This window comes from Ictalurus furcatus, chromosome 4 (genome assembly GCF_023375685.1).
Source record: "Ictalurus furcatus strain D&B chromosome 4, Billie_1.0, whole genome shotgun sequence".
In the NCBI taxonomy this organism is placed as follows: Eukaryota; Metazoa; Chordata; class Actinopteri; order Siluriformes; family Ictaluridae; genus Ictalurus; species Ictalurus furcatus.
Window position 1 is genome coordinate 14,724,734 of NC_071258.1, and position 15,939 is coordinate 14,740,672.

At 47.8% G+C, this 15,939-nt stretch overlaps 1 protein-coding gene across 1 annotated transcript in view; it reads left to right on the top strand.

Annotated features, from left to right (window-relative positions):
- Positions 1–4,489: 4,489 nt before the first annotated feature.
- The window catches only part of LOC128606753 (hydrocephalus-inducing protein homolog), a 76,250-nt gene continuing 64,800 nt past the window's right edge, over positions 4,490–15,939 (top strand). The window contains exon 1 of the mRNA XM_053623134.1: positions 4,490–4,510. The gene's annotated coding sequence lies outside the window, so the exon portion shown is untranslated. The remainder of the gene's footprint in view (positions 4,511–15,939) is intronic.

A 15,939-nucleotide genomic window follows, 5' to 3' on the forward strand; every position in this document is an offset into this window, starting at 1 on the left:
CATCTTTCAAACATTTTTACTTGTTTTCTTTTCATTTATTTATGTACATGTTTAGATTGTGGATGGGAGCCAAAGGAATTCAAAATTATTTACATAAGCAGCACTTCCAGTCAACCTTTTTAGCCCTCAACTTCCCTGTCACAAGAGTAATCCTACTCCTTCCTTTCCTCTGTACCATTCTGCTTATTGTGCCCTGAACTTTCATCTTCATCCTCATTTTCATCTGCAGTGTTCCTGTCCCCACCCTCATCTTCCCTGTCACAAGAATAATCCTCATCCCTCCTTTCTTAATAATGATAATGATAATGCTAATAATGATGACGGATGTTCAGGACACAATAAGCAGAATGGTACAGAAGAAAGGAGGGACGAGGATTACAAATAAAAATAAAAATGTTTGAAATATTAAAACATTCGTGGATCATCAGTTCTTTTAATTATTTGTTTGTTTTTTTTTGGAAGAAAACCATTCAATTCATTATGGGTCATTTTGACCCCCTTTATGCATTCGTGAAGGCTTTTTTGGTTCATGCATTGTAGGTTTAAATATCAAAAATCTAAAAGATGTGCATCATACCTGACACCTAGTTGAACACTTTACAGTTGGTTGTGTGACTGTACATCATTCCCTTCAAATGCTATTGAGCTTTAAATTATGGTATACTTTGTGTATGGGCCCATTCTGTAGTGAAGTTCATATCTAATTTACATATGACTTAATAGCATATTTTAATAAAGATCAAAACTCTAAAAGGTGTGTGTCATATCTGACACCTAGATGAACACTTTACAGTTGGTTCAAGTAAAGTGGCGAACTTTTAGAAGGCAATCAACTCACACAGTTTTGTAGACATCCCAGTATCAATAAACATATTAACCAACGCTTCCTCCCTCTTGTGGTGTTCCTGCGTATTTATTAAACAGCAGCTATCGGTTTGCCGGTGAAAGCACTGCCGTAGTGTTCTCTGTCCTGCGGTTGGCTCCGTCATGCCTGCCTAGCCCTGTACTGGGGTTAGCTTCTGTTTCGGGTGAGGGGGGCTTGGCGTTTCAGTTAACGACAATGTTTTTTCACACCTAGTTTTCGTTATTTCATTCGTTTTCGTTTACGATTATAGCCTTGCTCCACATACAGCAATTTGGTAGGGCTTACAGTTTTCTCTTCCCTTCTTTTTTTTAATAATTTCTTTTTTTTATCTCAGAAAATTTACTTGTGCGTTAAATTTGCCAAATGTATCATGTACTGGAGATATGATGGAATGAGTCAATGGGGCAGGCCACTTGATAATAAATACTGCGCCTCCTAATAAGTACTCTCTTTACTACTTATTTATTGCTCGAACCGGACTCTTTCCGTTAGCAAATATTTTTACCGTTATTATCACTCTCTCTCTCTCTCATATATATATATATATATACAGTAAGTCACAAAAGTGAGTACACCCCTCACATTTTTGTAAATATTTGATTATATCTTTTCATGTGACAACACTGAAGAAATGATACTTTGCTACAATGTAAAGTAGTGAGTGTATAGCTTGTGTAATAGTGTAAATTTGCTGTCCCCTCAAAATAACTCAACACACAGCCATTAATGTCTAAACCGCTGGCAACAAAAGTGAGTACACCCCTAAGTGAAAATGTCCAAATTGGGCCCAATTAGCCATTTTCCCTCCCCGGTGTCATGTGACTTGTTAGTGTTACAAGGTCTCAGGTGTGAATGGGGAGCAGGTGTGTTCAATTTGGTGTCATCGCTCTCACACTCCCCCATACTGGTCACTGGAAGTTCAACATGGCACCTCATGGCAAAGAACTCTCTGAGGATTTGAAAAAAAGATTTGTTGCTCTACATAATGATGGCCTAGGCCAGAAGAAGATTGCCAAGACCCTGACACTGAGCTGCAGCACGGTGACCAAGACCACACAGCGGTTTAACAGGACAGGTTCCACTCAGAACAGGCCCCACCATGGTCGACCAAAGAAGTTGAGTGCACGTACTCAGCATCATATCCAGAGGTTGTCTTTGGGAAATAGACGTATGAGTGCTGTCAGCATTGCTGCAGAGGTTGAAGGGGTGGGGGGTCAGCCTGTCAGTGCTCAGACCATACGCCGCACACTGCATCAAATTGGTCTGCATGGCTGTCGTCTCAGAGGGAAGCCTCTTCTAAAGATGATGCACAAGAAAGCCCGCAAACAGTTTGCTGAAGACGTGATCTAAGAAACACCAATATCTTTGCCGTCGCAGAGGCGAAGTTCCTGGAAATTCTTATAAGAAATCGCTCCATGTAATACTTCTCTCAATGTAATACACACATTTCTTATTTCATTCACTCCCTTCCATACAGACAGTAATACACAATGACTTCATAAAATTCTAACTCTAATTCTAAATTCTTGATGATTCCTTCCAGTGAAAAGACAGCAGCCCAACCAGGAGACGCCAAATTGTCGTGGAAACTAGACAACACTCGCAGACTCGTCCTCTGAAGGTAAAAAAAAGGTTTATTACAGAAAGATGGTTAATACAGGATAGAATAATGAGAGCGCTCTGAAAGCACTGCTGTAGTGTTCTCTGTCCTACGGTTATCTCCGTCATGCTGCCTAGCCCTGTACCGAGGTTAGCTTCTATTTCGGGGGAGGGGGGCTTGGCGTTCTCCTTTACGTTATTAAGGTAAGCTAGGTTAGCCTCCTTGTGCGTGCTTCTAAAATGTACTTTCAAATTCATGGGATTTTTCCCTTTAATAAATTGTTCACATATTTCACCACCTTCCACTGCAAGGCACTTGCTTTTATCTGACACACAGTCCTATTTAAAGTAATCCCAAATAGGACTCTGTCACTTTCTTCCGACTTTCGGTACCGCCATGATGCCAAGCGAGAAGCATGGACTATGCTGTGTTCAGTTTGACATGGAATGTCGTAATTTCCGGGTTCCCAGTTGGAAACGTCAACTCTGAAAGATATTTGCTCTATGAAAGACATTGACATAGACGGAAACCAAGGACATTACGTTTTATTTCGATTTCAGTTAATGACAATGTTTTTTCACACCTAGTTTTCGTTATTTCATTTGTTTTCATTTACGATTATAACCTTGGTCCACATCAAGGGCGTAACCATGGTATGGACATTGGGGGGGGTCCACTTAGTTGTCCTTAGCCCAAATGTAGTGTAAAGGAATAAAATGCTGTGCAACTTTCCTCACTTTCACTCAAGGGCGTAACCATGGTATGGACGTTGGGGGGTCCACTTAGTTGTCCTTAGCCCAAATTTAGTGTAAAGAAACGAAATGCTGTGCAACTTTCCTCACTTTCACTCGCATTTATAACAGTCTGTCACAACATGAGGGTTCACAACGAACTCACCAGGAGGATATGCAAGTGAATGTAACGTTAATGGTCAAAAACTGGAACTGACGTTAGCCTAACCTACTTCGTGGGTGTGCAAATATGAAAAGTTAATTGACGTTCTTAAGAACAAACCAGGCCAAGGAATGATGCCTTCTACACTAAGCTAAGGTTACCTACTATTTAGGTATCTAGTTGCTTACTGTCTGAAAAAAGCTTGTATGCTCTGCTGCACTTTTCTATGCTTGGCTGTTGTCTCCATTTCTTACAGACTGAGCTGCTAAAATATATCAATGAACTTGCGTTGAGTATGGGCGTAACCAAGCATACAATTGGAGGGGGTGAACACACCGATTTTCCTTAACAAACGGAAATATATTAAAAAGGGATAGACATAAATAAATAGAACAGATGGAGCAAAGACAGATCTGTTGGCAGGGTTCATTAAAGGGGGACATATAGAAAATATTTTGTACTGTATATTGGGGGGGACAAATTGGTATTTCCTCAACATTGGGGGGGACACAACCCCCCCAAAGAATGCGTGGTTATACAGCAATTTGGTAGGGCTTACAGTTTTCTCTTCCCTTCTTTTTTTTAAATATTTTTTTTATCTCAGTAAAATTTACTTGTGCGTTAAATTTGCCAAATATATCATGTACCACTGATATGATGGAATGAGTCAATGGGGCATGATACTTGATAATAACCTGCCGCAAAAATACTACGGCTCCTAATAAGTACTGTCTTTACTTATTTATTGTTCTTTCCGTTAGCAAATATCTTTACTATTATTACCTCTCTCTCTCTCTGATATATATATATATATATATATGTGTGTGTGTGTGTGTGTGTGTGTGTGTGTGTGTGTCGGTATATATCTTAGTTTTGAAGCTGTGATCTAAGAAACACCAATAATGCTGTCGCAAAGGCGAAGTTCCTGGAACTTCTTATAAGAAATCGCTCCATGTAATACTTCTCTCAATGTAATACACACATTTCTTATTTGATTCACTCCCTTCCATACAGACAGCAATACACAATGACTTCATAAAATTCTAATTCTAAATTCTTGATGATTCCTATTCGTGAAAAGACGTAGCCCAACCAGGAGACGCCAAATTATCGTGGAAATTAGACAACACTCGCAGACTTGTCCTCTGAAGGTAAAAAGGGTTTATTACAGAAAGATGGTTAATACAGGATAGAATAATGAGAGCGCTCTGAAGCACTTGTGCTGAACCACTACTATATATATATAGATATATATATATATGAAACGCAGAGCATGCCACAGTTCAGTGTTCCGATAAGTAGCAGTTTGAGGCAGTTCAAACAGGCTTTGTTTCAGGGTCTTAGAAGATGTGCAGACGAACCTTGAACAGAAGAACATGTTTGTGTCTCTGTATAGCAGATAAACATTCTGTACTGATCTAAGTGACATGACATGGCCTTCTTAGGTGTTATCCTCTGATGAGAATGAAACAGAACAAGAACAAAACTATTACAAAGTAAAAATGAATAATTTCCCCCATTTTATAATTACAAAATATCCATCCATCCATCCATCTTCTACCGCTTACTCCTTTTCAGGATCACGGGGAACCTGGAGCCTATCCCAGGGAGCGTCGGGCACAAGGCGAATTACAAAATATGATAACTAAAATTAACAGCGAAATTACTATGCTGTGAGTACATCAGAACTTCAGAAACCTTTCACGGTTCAACTGAATTCATCATAATACAGACATAATGAAGGCGCTAAGGCTGTTTTTGCGGATATAAAATATGGATGTCAATGGGTTGTCATTGTCAGTGTCGCTGGGAGGATCTGATACCCAGTCAGGTTTAGGATACAAGTCAGGTTGGTAAACATAGGGATCGTACTAAGTCTTTGTCAACATCAGCGTTTGGTCATTAGTGATTTCAACGAGCATGAGAGACTGCTCCGAATAAGAGAAACAATACAAGGCAAAATGAGCAAAACTAGAAGAATCATTGCACCTATTGTTAGACAGATGGTTAATATCCATGAGCCCCATCCCCCGAGTACTGAGTTCAGCCAATCAAACCACATCACGATAGTCTGCGGAGGGTTACGTATCGCAGACCGCATGTATTCAATGATAGAATAACCATTATGTGTCTGTGTGATGTGGGGCCGTGTGACGTTGTGTGGGTAGCACTATTGGCAATGATTCTTATGACCAAAGGTGATACAGAACTGTTTACAGTGGCGGCTAATATCTTGGCATACGGGCTTTTAACTACTAATTGTTGTCCAATCTGCAGCAATAGTCTACTAAAAAACTTCGCAGGCTTATGTGGGACCTATAGAAATCACGTCGCCTTAGGCACTTAGTCCCGTCACCACGCTCAGATAAATACTAAATTTTTGTAAAAGTGTTTGCGTCATGAACTCTTTCTGCTGCAACGATGTGATTGGTGTGATTGATCATTAAGTCTTCCACCCAGTAAACGTCTGGGTTATGCATGTAACCCTGTTCCCTGAGAAGGGAACGAGACGTTGCGCTTAGCATAACAGTATAGGAGCCCCCTTGCGCAGGTGACCGGTATCTGAAACTTGTGTAAAATCATGCCTCTACTTATAGGCCTGCCATGATCAGGTGACGTGGCAATTAAGCGCATCGCATGATATATATATGGCACCTGTGAACCACGCCGCCAGCCTCTATTACCTGAAGCGAACACGCAATTCACAGGCCTGCCCTGGTATGACAAAGCTACTCAATGTCTCATTCCCTTCTCAGGGAACAGGGTTACATGCGTAACCCAGACATTCCCTTTCAAAGGGAACTTAGACGTTGCGCTTAGCATAACAGTATGGGAATGAGAATACCCACTCTGTCATACCGAGGGTACGGCCTGTTCCAAAAGACCCAAGCCCGAGGGTCACTGCAAGACACTCGAGCCCAGGGTGGAATGAATATCCAGGCTGTACCCTTTTGGACAAAGCCTTCGAGGAGGCGACCGCCCTAGTGGAATGAGCCCTTATGCCCAGAGGCGTGGTGAGACCACGCACCTCGTAAGCCATAGAGATTGCTTCCACTATCCAATTAGAGATGCATTGCTTTGACACAGCATCACCTCTACTGTCGACACCAAAGCAGACCAGCAGCTGCTCCGACTTACGCCACTGGCCGGAACGGTGGATGTAAGTACAGAGAGCTCTTACTGGACACAGAAGGTGCATCTTTTCTTGTTCCGGTGTGAGGAACGGAGGAGGGCAGAAAGCCTGCAATACCACAGAGTGGGCAGCCGATGTAGGCACCTTAGGAATATAATCCGGCCTAGGATGCAGGAAGGCCTTGGCTAATCCAGGGGTAAAGTCAAGGCAGGAAGGGGCAACAGAGAGAGCTTGTAGATCTCCCACTCGCTTGAGAGGTGTCAGGGCAGGCAGAAGAGCTACCTTTACAGTCAGAAGCTTCTCAGAGGCTGACTTTAAGAGTTCAAATGGGGCCCCTGACAGACCTCCAAGACCACAGAAAGGTCCCAGGAAGGTATGCGCGGCCTGCTGATGGGCCTCAGCCGCCTGACACCACGCATGAACCTCGAAGTTAGAGGATGTTGCCCCACAGAGACTCTATCAACATTGACTTGGCTGGCCAAAACAGCGGCCATGTAAACCCTGATTGTAGAAGGACCCAACCCTGCTGAGAAACATTCTTGTAAGAACTCCAGGACTGTAGTTATTGCGCAGTTCACTGGGTCTAGCTGACATTCCTCACACCACAAGACAAAAATCCACAACTTGAGCGCATTCAATTTCCTTGTGGATGGTGCTCTAGCGTTTAACATGGTCTCTACAACCTTGGTTGTGAGACCAGAATCTATGAGCTGGTGCCCCTCATGGGCCAGACCCACAGTTTCCATAGTTCTGGCCGAGGGTGATAAATCAGCCCTCCGGCTTGAGACAGTAGATCCCTGCGGATGGGAATCCCCCAAGGAGTACCCTCGAGCAGGGAAATTATCTCCGAGAACCATATTCAAGCTGGCCAATAAGGTGCTACGAGCAGCAGATGTAAACGGTCTTGGCGAACTCTCGCTAGAACTTGTAGGAGCAGAGCGATTGGGGGGAAAGCATATAGCCATGACCTCGGCCACGTGTGCACCATGGCATCCAGCTCCAATGGTGCGGGAGGAGTGAGGGCGAACCAAAGCGGGCAGTCTCCTCGGAGGCAAACACATCCACTTCCGCTTGTCTGAACCTCCACCATATGGACTCCACCACCTGTGGATGGAGCCTCCAACCCCCGGGCCTCAGCCCCTACCTCGACAAGATGTCTGCCCCTACATTCCGGCTGCCTGGAATGTACATTGCACTCACTGACAAGAACTTTACCTCTGCCAAGAGAAAGATTAGTCGTGCCTGCCTGAACAGGGGGCGTGAATGTAACCCTCCCTGGTGGTTGATATATGAGACCACCGCTGTGTTGTCTGACACAACTAGCACATGGTGACCTCACAACTGAGGAAGAAAGAATTTCAGTGCTAGGAATACGGCCCGCATCTCTAGGCGATTTATATGCCACTCCAGATGAGGGCCGCTCCAAAGACCGTGAGCTGGACAGCCATCTAAGACTGCATCCCAGCCCATGAGGCACGCGTCTGTCATTACCATCTTGCGATAGGGAAACGCCCCTAGAGTGTGACCCGAGGCTAGAAACTGTGGACACCTCCAAATACTCAGAGCACATAGGCATCACCGTGTGGCACTGATTACTCTCAGAGGTTTCATCCTCGGCTTTCATCCTCGGATGAAACCCCTGACTTTTCAGCCACCACTGAAACGGTATCATGTGCAATAGGCCCAATGGTATGACGTTGGCTGCTGCTGCCATAAGGCCCAACAGTCTCTCATAGAGACTGGAGGGGATGCCCAGACCTAGCTTTATCTCAAATTTGATAGGATCGATCCTATGCGTGTTGGAGATAGAAACATCCTCATCATAGTAGAATCCCATATAACTCCTAGAAAAGTTGTCCTCTGCACTGGAGAAAGCATACTTTTCTTGAGGTTCAACCTGAGCCCCAAGCTCCTCATGTGGGCGAGAACAACATCTCAATGTTGAACCGCCAGTTCCCTGGATCGTGCTAGAATTAACCAGTCATCCAGGTAGTTTAGTACACAGATGCCCTGGAGTCGCAAGGGAGCCAGAGCAGCATCCATGCACTTTGTGAAGGTGCAAGGGGATAAAGCTAGCCCAAAGGGAAGAACCCGAAATTGGTATGCGTTGTCTCCAAACGCAAACCTCAGGAATTTCCTGTGACTGGGCGATATTCCTATGTGGAAATATGCGTCTTTCAGATTTATCGTCACAAACCAGTCCTCAGACTGAATCTGTGGCACGATAAGTTTGAGCATCAGCGTCTTGAACCTGTATGTCCGAAGAGTATGGTTCAGATGATGCAGATCTAAAATTGGTCGCATACTCCCATCTTTTTTGTGGACCAGGAAATAACGGCTTTAAAACCTCCCTCCCTTAGGGAACGGGGTATATGTTCTATGGCCCCTTTGTCCAAAAGGGAACTTACTTCCTGCGCTAACATTGGGCTCTGCTCTGTGCTGACAACTGTGGTGAGCACACCTCTGAACTGGGGGGGTCGAGCTCTGAACTGGATCCGGTAACCCTTTTCTATGGTAGACAGAACCCATGGAGACACATTTGAGAGTAGTTTCCACGCTGCCATATGGTCTTTCAGTGATGTTAGCTTTTCCACATTTTGTTGGAGGGAAAGCCTCAGATTTCCGTCGCCCTGTGACAGCTCGCTGACCCAAAAAGGCTGGAAACGTGGGATGGCCTTGGCCAGGGCAGGCCCTACATAGCACTGGGGGCTATCTGCCCTAACAACCTCATGTCCCCTGATACGTCCCTCCATGGCCCATCAGGACCATTCCTTCCTTGCCTGCTTTGCTTTTATGATCATTCTTAAATCAGGCTTCTTAGCAGGCTGTGGCTGTGGCCGCCTGGTCCCCCTGGCTCTCTGCGGGGGGAGGCGGGCCACCACACTCACCTTCTGTGCCTCCCCCGCACTAGCACTGGCCCAGGCTCCACTCATGGATGCCCGGGCGAACTCAACACGACAGGCAAGGAACTGGCTGAACGCCGCCGTTTGCTGTTTTGCCTCGCGAATCCTGTCGGCGATGGCATTAACCGCGCCGCCAAACAGGCCGGAAGGTTTAACAGGGGCGTCCAGCAAGGAGACCTTATCTTTGTCCCCCATCCCTGAGAGGTTGAGCCATAGGTGCCTCTCCGCCACAACCAGGCTACCCATTGAACGGCCGATATGACCGGCCGTTTGTTTGGTTGCCTGTAGAGATAAATCTGTGGCACGGTGCAGCTCTGCCACTGCCTCGGGCCCAATTCCCTCCCCAGTATCAAGCTCACTCAGCAGGTCTGCTTGGTAGGGCTGCAACACTGCCATTGTATGCAGTGACCCACAAGCAAGACCCGCTGCCGCATAGGCTTTGCCCACCAACACCGAGGTGGCCTTACATGGCTTAGAAGGTAAAGTTGGCCTCCCTAAATTACCTGCTGTTGATGGAGAGGGGTGGCTCGCAAGCGCCTCCTCCACCTTCGGCATCGCTACATAGCTGTGCTGCTCACTATCCATGACGGCTGAGTAATCAGACGTCGCGGAGTTATAAACACGGTTAGTGTATGGTTTTCTCCAGAAGCATGATATCTCATCATGCATGCACTTCTGGAAAATAGGGGAGTTTTCTGCGGTGTGAGGGAGATTTATATTTATTTTCACTGGAGAGGAAGCGCTCATCCAGCCTGCTACGGCGCCACTTCCTCTTCCCCAGGCCAGTTTTTTTCAACTTTCAACTGCCCTAGTAATCACCTCAAGCAGCTCCTTATATGCTTGAGAGCTGCTGTCGGTTTTTGGTGCAATGGCACCCTCTACCGACTCCTCGGAGTCAGCGAGGGTGTTTTGGCTTTCCATAGGGGAAGGAGGAGTCGCGACGTGAGCTCCAGAGTCAGGCGGAGAGCCGGACCCGGAAGACAGTGCAAGAGATAGAGCAGCGCTTGGCTCCGGTTCCTCCTCTTCCAAATCCATACGAGAACGCCCAGATCCACGAGGCTCTGAAACCCAACTCCCTTCAGACGAGAAGAGAGCGAGCCGAGAGCGGAGCTGCCTAATTGTGAAATGTTCACAATGCTGACAGCCAGACCCCGCGAGGGCTGCTGTCGCATGCTCTACGCTCAAACACTTCACACCGAAAGCGTGTCCATCTCCTCCCATGATGTAACGGGAGCAAGGAGTAACACACTTTCTGAATTCTTTCTTGCTCATTCTTTCTTTCTCTTTTCTTTTTTTTCTTTTTTTAAAAAGGGATAGAAAAGTTTAGAGATTTTGAGAAAATAAGAGTAGAAATGAAGCTTCTTTTGTCACACAAACAACAGACATGCAGTCTCGCTGAAGATAATATAACCTCATATATATGTCACCTGATCATGGCAGGCCTATAAGTAGAGGCATGAGCTTCAGATACCGGTCACGCACGCAAGGGCATTCCCATACTGTTATGCGAAGTGCAATGTCGAAGTTCCCTTTGAAAGGGAACTTTATCACTCTTTGGTTTATCTTTCCAGCTTAAGGGTCTACCCCAGGACCCCCAGTGTTTTCGGGAACGGTCCCAGTGATTTGTGAGTTTATTTGTATGACAGGGCTTACTAACAGATACCACCTATACCAGGAGAAGGATGCACGATTTAGAATAGGTTTGTATGTCTGAGTGGATGTGCAGGTCGACATCTAATGATTTGTGTCTAGTCTGCAACAGTAGTCTGTGGTCAGGGAGCTTTGGGGCATAAGAGGTGAGGTAGCAAAGTCACATCGTCTAACCTCTGTCCTGGTCACGCGGCTATAAAGTAAGCACTAATGAAGTTCAGTCCTCCTAAGAGTACAGCTTTCCGTGTCGTCAACATTTTCTCCAAATGCGTGTTTGAGTGCAGTGTGTCGTGTGTGAGTATGTATATGCAGATCGTCGCTCGTGAGCATCGGTCCTCGTAGAGGCCTCTTGATAGAGAATAATTTTCTAGGCCTCCTGTCAAAGTATTTTCTTCTCCAGCTCAGTGCTCAGCTCTGGCACCCTCCTGCAGTGGCTTGCATGCACCCATGTGGCTCTCTGGTTGACTTTCACTACTGAATGAGTAACAAAGAGAATCTGGAATGGCCCAGACCACCGTGGCTTGTTCCACCTGGTCCTGCGGAAGTCCTTGATCACAATCCACTCTCCGGGCTTCAAATTATGCAGCGGACCAATGGCTGGAGCTTGAAGCGCTGCCTTTACCTGCTTGTGTATAGAGTTCAGAGCAGAGGACAGGGTTGCACAGTAATTTAACATTGCATCATCACATGCTGCAACTTCGGGAAGAGGAGCTGTCACAGGTCCAATTCCTGTGTGTGGAGGTCTCCCAAACAGTATCCCAAAGGGGCTAAGCCCATCCTAAGCCTGTTTAAGAACTGCATTTGCTCAGTCTGTTTTTTAGTGTCCCATTTTCTCTCTCTACCACCCCACCACTAGCTGGATGATATGCACAGTGCTGCTTTAAGTCAATACTCAAATATTCACCCACCTACTTAAGGGCATGGCTCATAAAAGGTGTGCCATTATCAGTGGAGATTATCATTATCACTACCGCGTCTGAGTCCTGTTTGGATGTAGGAACATGGCCTTCTCTACCTTCAAACCTCAATCCACATTTATGCAAACTTCATAAATAAATTATTTATTTATTTATTTTAGAGTAATTAGAGAAACCAATGCTTTATTGCAGCTATTGATGTCCTTATTGCAGCCCCCTTTTGAAGACAAGGACAGCCCTGGGGGCATCGCCAAACTCAGTCAACAACTGTGCAGCCTGCTTTGCGCCACACAGCCTTTTCCTCGTCCGTGTAGACCGTGCTTGGAGGTCTGAAAGCTGTAAAGAAGGAGTAATTATTTTCTTTTGCGTTTTGGGACCATAGATGCAGCTGCTTGCTTTGTTGCACTGTCCGCTCAAGCGTTTCCTAGGAAAACAGGGTCTAATTTGTTAGTGTGTGCATCACATTTGCATACTGTAATAGTTTTGGGGAGTAGGACTGCGTCCAGCAGCTCAGAGACTAGTTTGTGGTGGGCTATGTGTGTTCCTGAACTTGTCAGGAAGTTCATGTGTCTACAAATTGTTCCAAAATCATGTACTACCCCAAAGGCATATCTACTGTCTGTGTAGATATTTACTGACTGTCCCTCAGCATGTTTACATGCCTCTATGAGGGCATATAGTTCATCTGCTTGTGTTGAAAGGTTTGAGGGGAGACTTGACTTGACACGTCCGTCTCGTGTGTGGTCACTACTGCATAGCCCACTCAAATTTTTACCTGTCTCTGGGCCATGTGACGCAGACCTATCCACAAAAAGGATAAAATCTGGGTTTTCCAATGGAACATCCTTCAGGTCGACTCTAGGGGAGCAGAGTTCATTAGTCAGTACAACACAATCATGTGGTTCCCCGTCTCCCTCTGTTGGAGGAAGAGTAGCAGGTTTAAGGATAGTACATCGTTTTATAGTGACATTCGGCATGTCTAGTAGTATAGTGTTATGGTGCAGCCACCGTTGGGTGAACAGGTGGGAGATCTTTTGTTCAAGCATGAGTAATGACACTTCATATGGTACCAGAAGGGTCAATTCCGAGTAACCTACCAGGTCTCTGGATGCCACCACAGTGTTCTTGGCTGCTGCTACTGCACATACACATGGGGGAAGCTCTGCAGCGACTCAATCCAACTTACCTGAGAATGAGCTGTCCAACCTGTCGCATATGCCATCTCTGAGTGGTGCTTCTAGAATGGTATAGTTTAGAATGAAAGTTCTGCGATACGAACACATACCTAGGCGAGATAGAACCTGTTTCTTCGTCAGGGGCTTGGGAATGTTCTGGATTGCATATACTCTGTCAGCTGTAGGGCTGTCACGAGAACCGATACTTCGGTACCAAGTCAGTACCAACATTCTTAAAATGTGATGGTACTTGTTTTTCTGCAGTACCGGTGGTACCATGTGTAACGAAAGTATCGAGGTTGCGATTCTTCCGGACCTGATGGGGCAGCAAATAAGCGCAAGTGTTTTAGTCAGTCCACAAATGGTGAAGAAGAAGAAGAACGCCTACAAGCACAAGGGGAAAACTACAGAAGGTTAGCTTAGCTTAACAAATTTAGTTCTGCCCCGACTCGTTGAGAGGAAAAGAGAGGAAAGCTAGTATCGGTTTCCGGTGTGCAACCGATGCTATCGTTCACTTCAAACAAAGCGGGGGAGCACCTGGAATTTGGCGAAGCACCTGAAAGACGGTCCTATATTATATTTGTTTGAGGCAGCTGGCATTGTAGCCGTGAAACCAGCTAACATTATGCTCCATGTAATGTTTGCAATAGCCAGTTATTTGTTAACGACACTAACACATTGCAATGTTATAAACTACCTCTGAATGGGCCACCATGCATCACCATTCAGTGTCCTATCAGCTAAATGTAGTCTAATGTCACTAATAATTATTCAAATGTTCATGCTTTTAATAAATTGTTTTGGCCTGCCACCATATCAATGAATTTAAACTAATGCTTGCTTTCAGAGTATAAGGTCTGTGTGTGTGTGTGTGTGTGTGTGTGTGTGCGTGCGTGCGTGCGTGTGTGCGTGTGTGCGTTTAGGAGTGCACCTCCACTCATTGTCAGACAGTGTTTGATAACTAAAATACCCCCCCTCCCTCTCTCCCTTCCCCTCTCTCCCCACCTCCTTCCCCCCTCTCCCTCTCCCCCCCTCCCTCTCTCCCTCTCTCCCCCCTCTCTCTCCCCTCTCCATCTCTCTCTCCCCCTCCCTCTCCCTCCCCCTCTCCCCCCTCTCCATTTCTTCTCTCCCCGCTCCCTCCCTCCTCTCCCCCCTCCCCGTCTCCATCTCTCTCCCCCCTCCCTCTCCCTCCCCCTCTCCATCCCTCTCTCCCTCCCTCCCCCCTCTCCATCTCTCTCTCCCCCTCCCTCTCCTTCCCCCTCTCCATCTCTCTCTCCCTCCCTCCCCCCTCTCCCTCTATCTCTCCTCGCTCCCTCTCCTTCCCCCTCTCCCCCTCTCCCTCTATCTCTCCTCGCTCCCTCTCCCCCCTCTCCATGTCTCTCCATCTCTCTCTCCCTCTCCCTCCCCCTCTCCCCCCTCTCCATCTCTGTCTCCCCCCTCCCTCCTCTCCCCCCCTTCATCTCTCCCTCCCCCTCTCCCCCTCCATCTCTCTCTCCCCCTCCCCCTCCATCTCTCCCTCTCCCCCCTCCCTCCCCTCTCCCCTCCCTCTCCCCTCCCTCTCCCTCCCCTTCTCCCTCCTCCCCTCCTCCTCTTCATCTCTCTCCCCCTCCCTCCCCTCCCCCTCTCCATCTTTCTCGCCCTCCCTCCCTCCCTCCCCTCCCCCTCTCCATCTCTCTCTCCCTCCCCCCTCTCCATCTCTCTCTCCCCCCTCCCTCTCCTTCCCCCTCTCCCCCCCTCTCCTTCCCCCTCTCCCCTCTCCCTCTATCTCTCCTCGCTCCCTCTCCCCCTTCTCCATCCCTCTTCATCTCTCTCTCCCCCCTCCCTCCCTCCCTCCCTCTCTCTCCTCTCATCTCTCTCTCCCCCCTCCCTCCCCCTCTCCCCACTCCCTCCCCCTCTCCATCTCTCTCTCCCTCTCCCTCCCTCCCTCCCTCTCTCTCCTCTCATCTCTCTCTCCCCCCTCCCTCCCCCTCTCCCCACTCCCTCCCCCTCTCCATCTCTCTCTCCCTCTCCCTCCCCCTCTCCCCCCTCTCCATCCCGCTCTACCCCCTTTCCCCCTCTCCATCCCTCTCCATCTCTCTCTTCCTCCCTCTCCCTCCCGCTCTCCCCTCCCTCACTCTCCCCCCTCTCCCTCCATTCCCTCCCTTCCCTCCCCTCCCTCTCTCTCCCCCATCTCTCTCTCCCCCTCCCTCTCCCTCCCCCTCCCCCTCTCCCCCTCTCCATCCCTCTCTACCCCCTTTCCCCCTCTCCATACCTCTCCACCCCCTTTCCCCCTCTCCATCCCTCTCCATCTCTCTCTTCCTCCCTCCCTTCCCCTCCCTCCCCCTTCCATCTCTCCCTCTGTCCCCCCTCTCCCTCCCTTCCCTCCCCCCTCTCCTCCTCCCTCCTCCCTCCCCCTCTCCATCTCTCTCTACCCTCTTCCTTCCCCTCTCCCCTCTCCATCTCTCTCGCCCCTCCCTCCTCCCTCCTCTCCCTCTCTCCCCCCTCCATCGCTCTCTTCCCCCTCCCTCTCCCTCCCCTCTCCTCCCTCCCTCTCCTCCCCATCTCTCTCTCCCTCTCCCTCCCCCTCTCCCCCTCTCCATCCCTCTCTACCCCCTCTCCCCCTCTCCATCCCTCTCCATCTCTCTCGTCCTCCCTCCCTCTCCCCCTCTCCATCTCTCTCTACCCCCTCCCTCTCCCTCTCCCTCCCCCTCTCCCCCCTCTCCATCTCTCTCTCCCCTCCCTCCCCTCCCTCCCTCCTCCCTCCTATCCCTCTCCCCTCCCTCCCCCCTCCCCCTATCCCTCTCTCCCCCTCCCCTCCCTCCC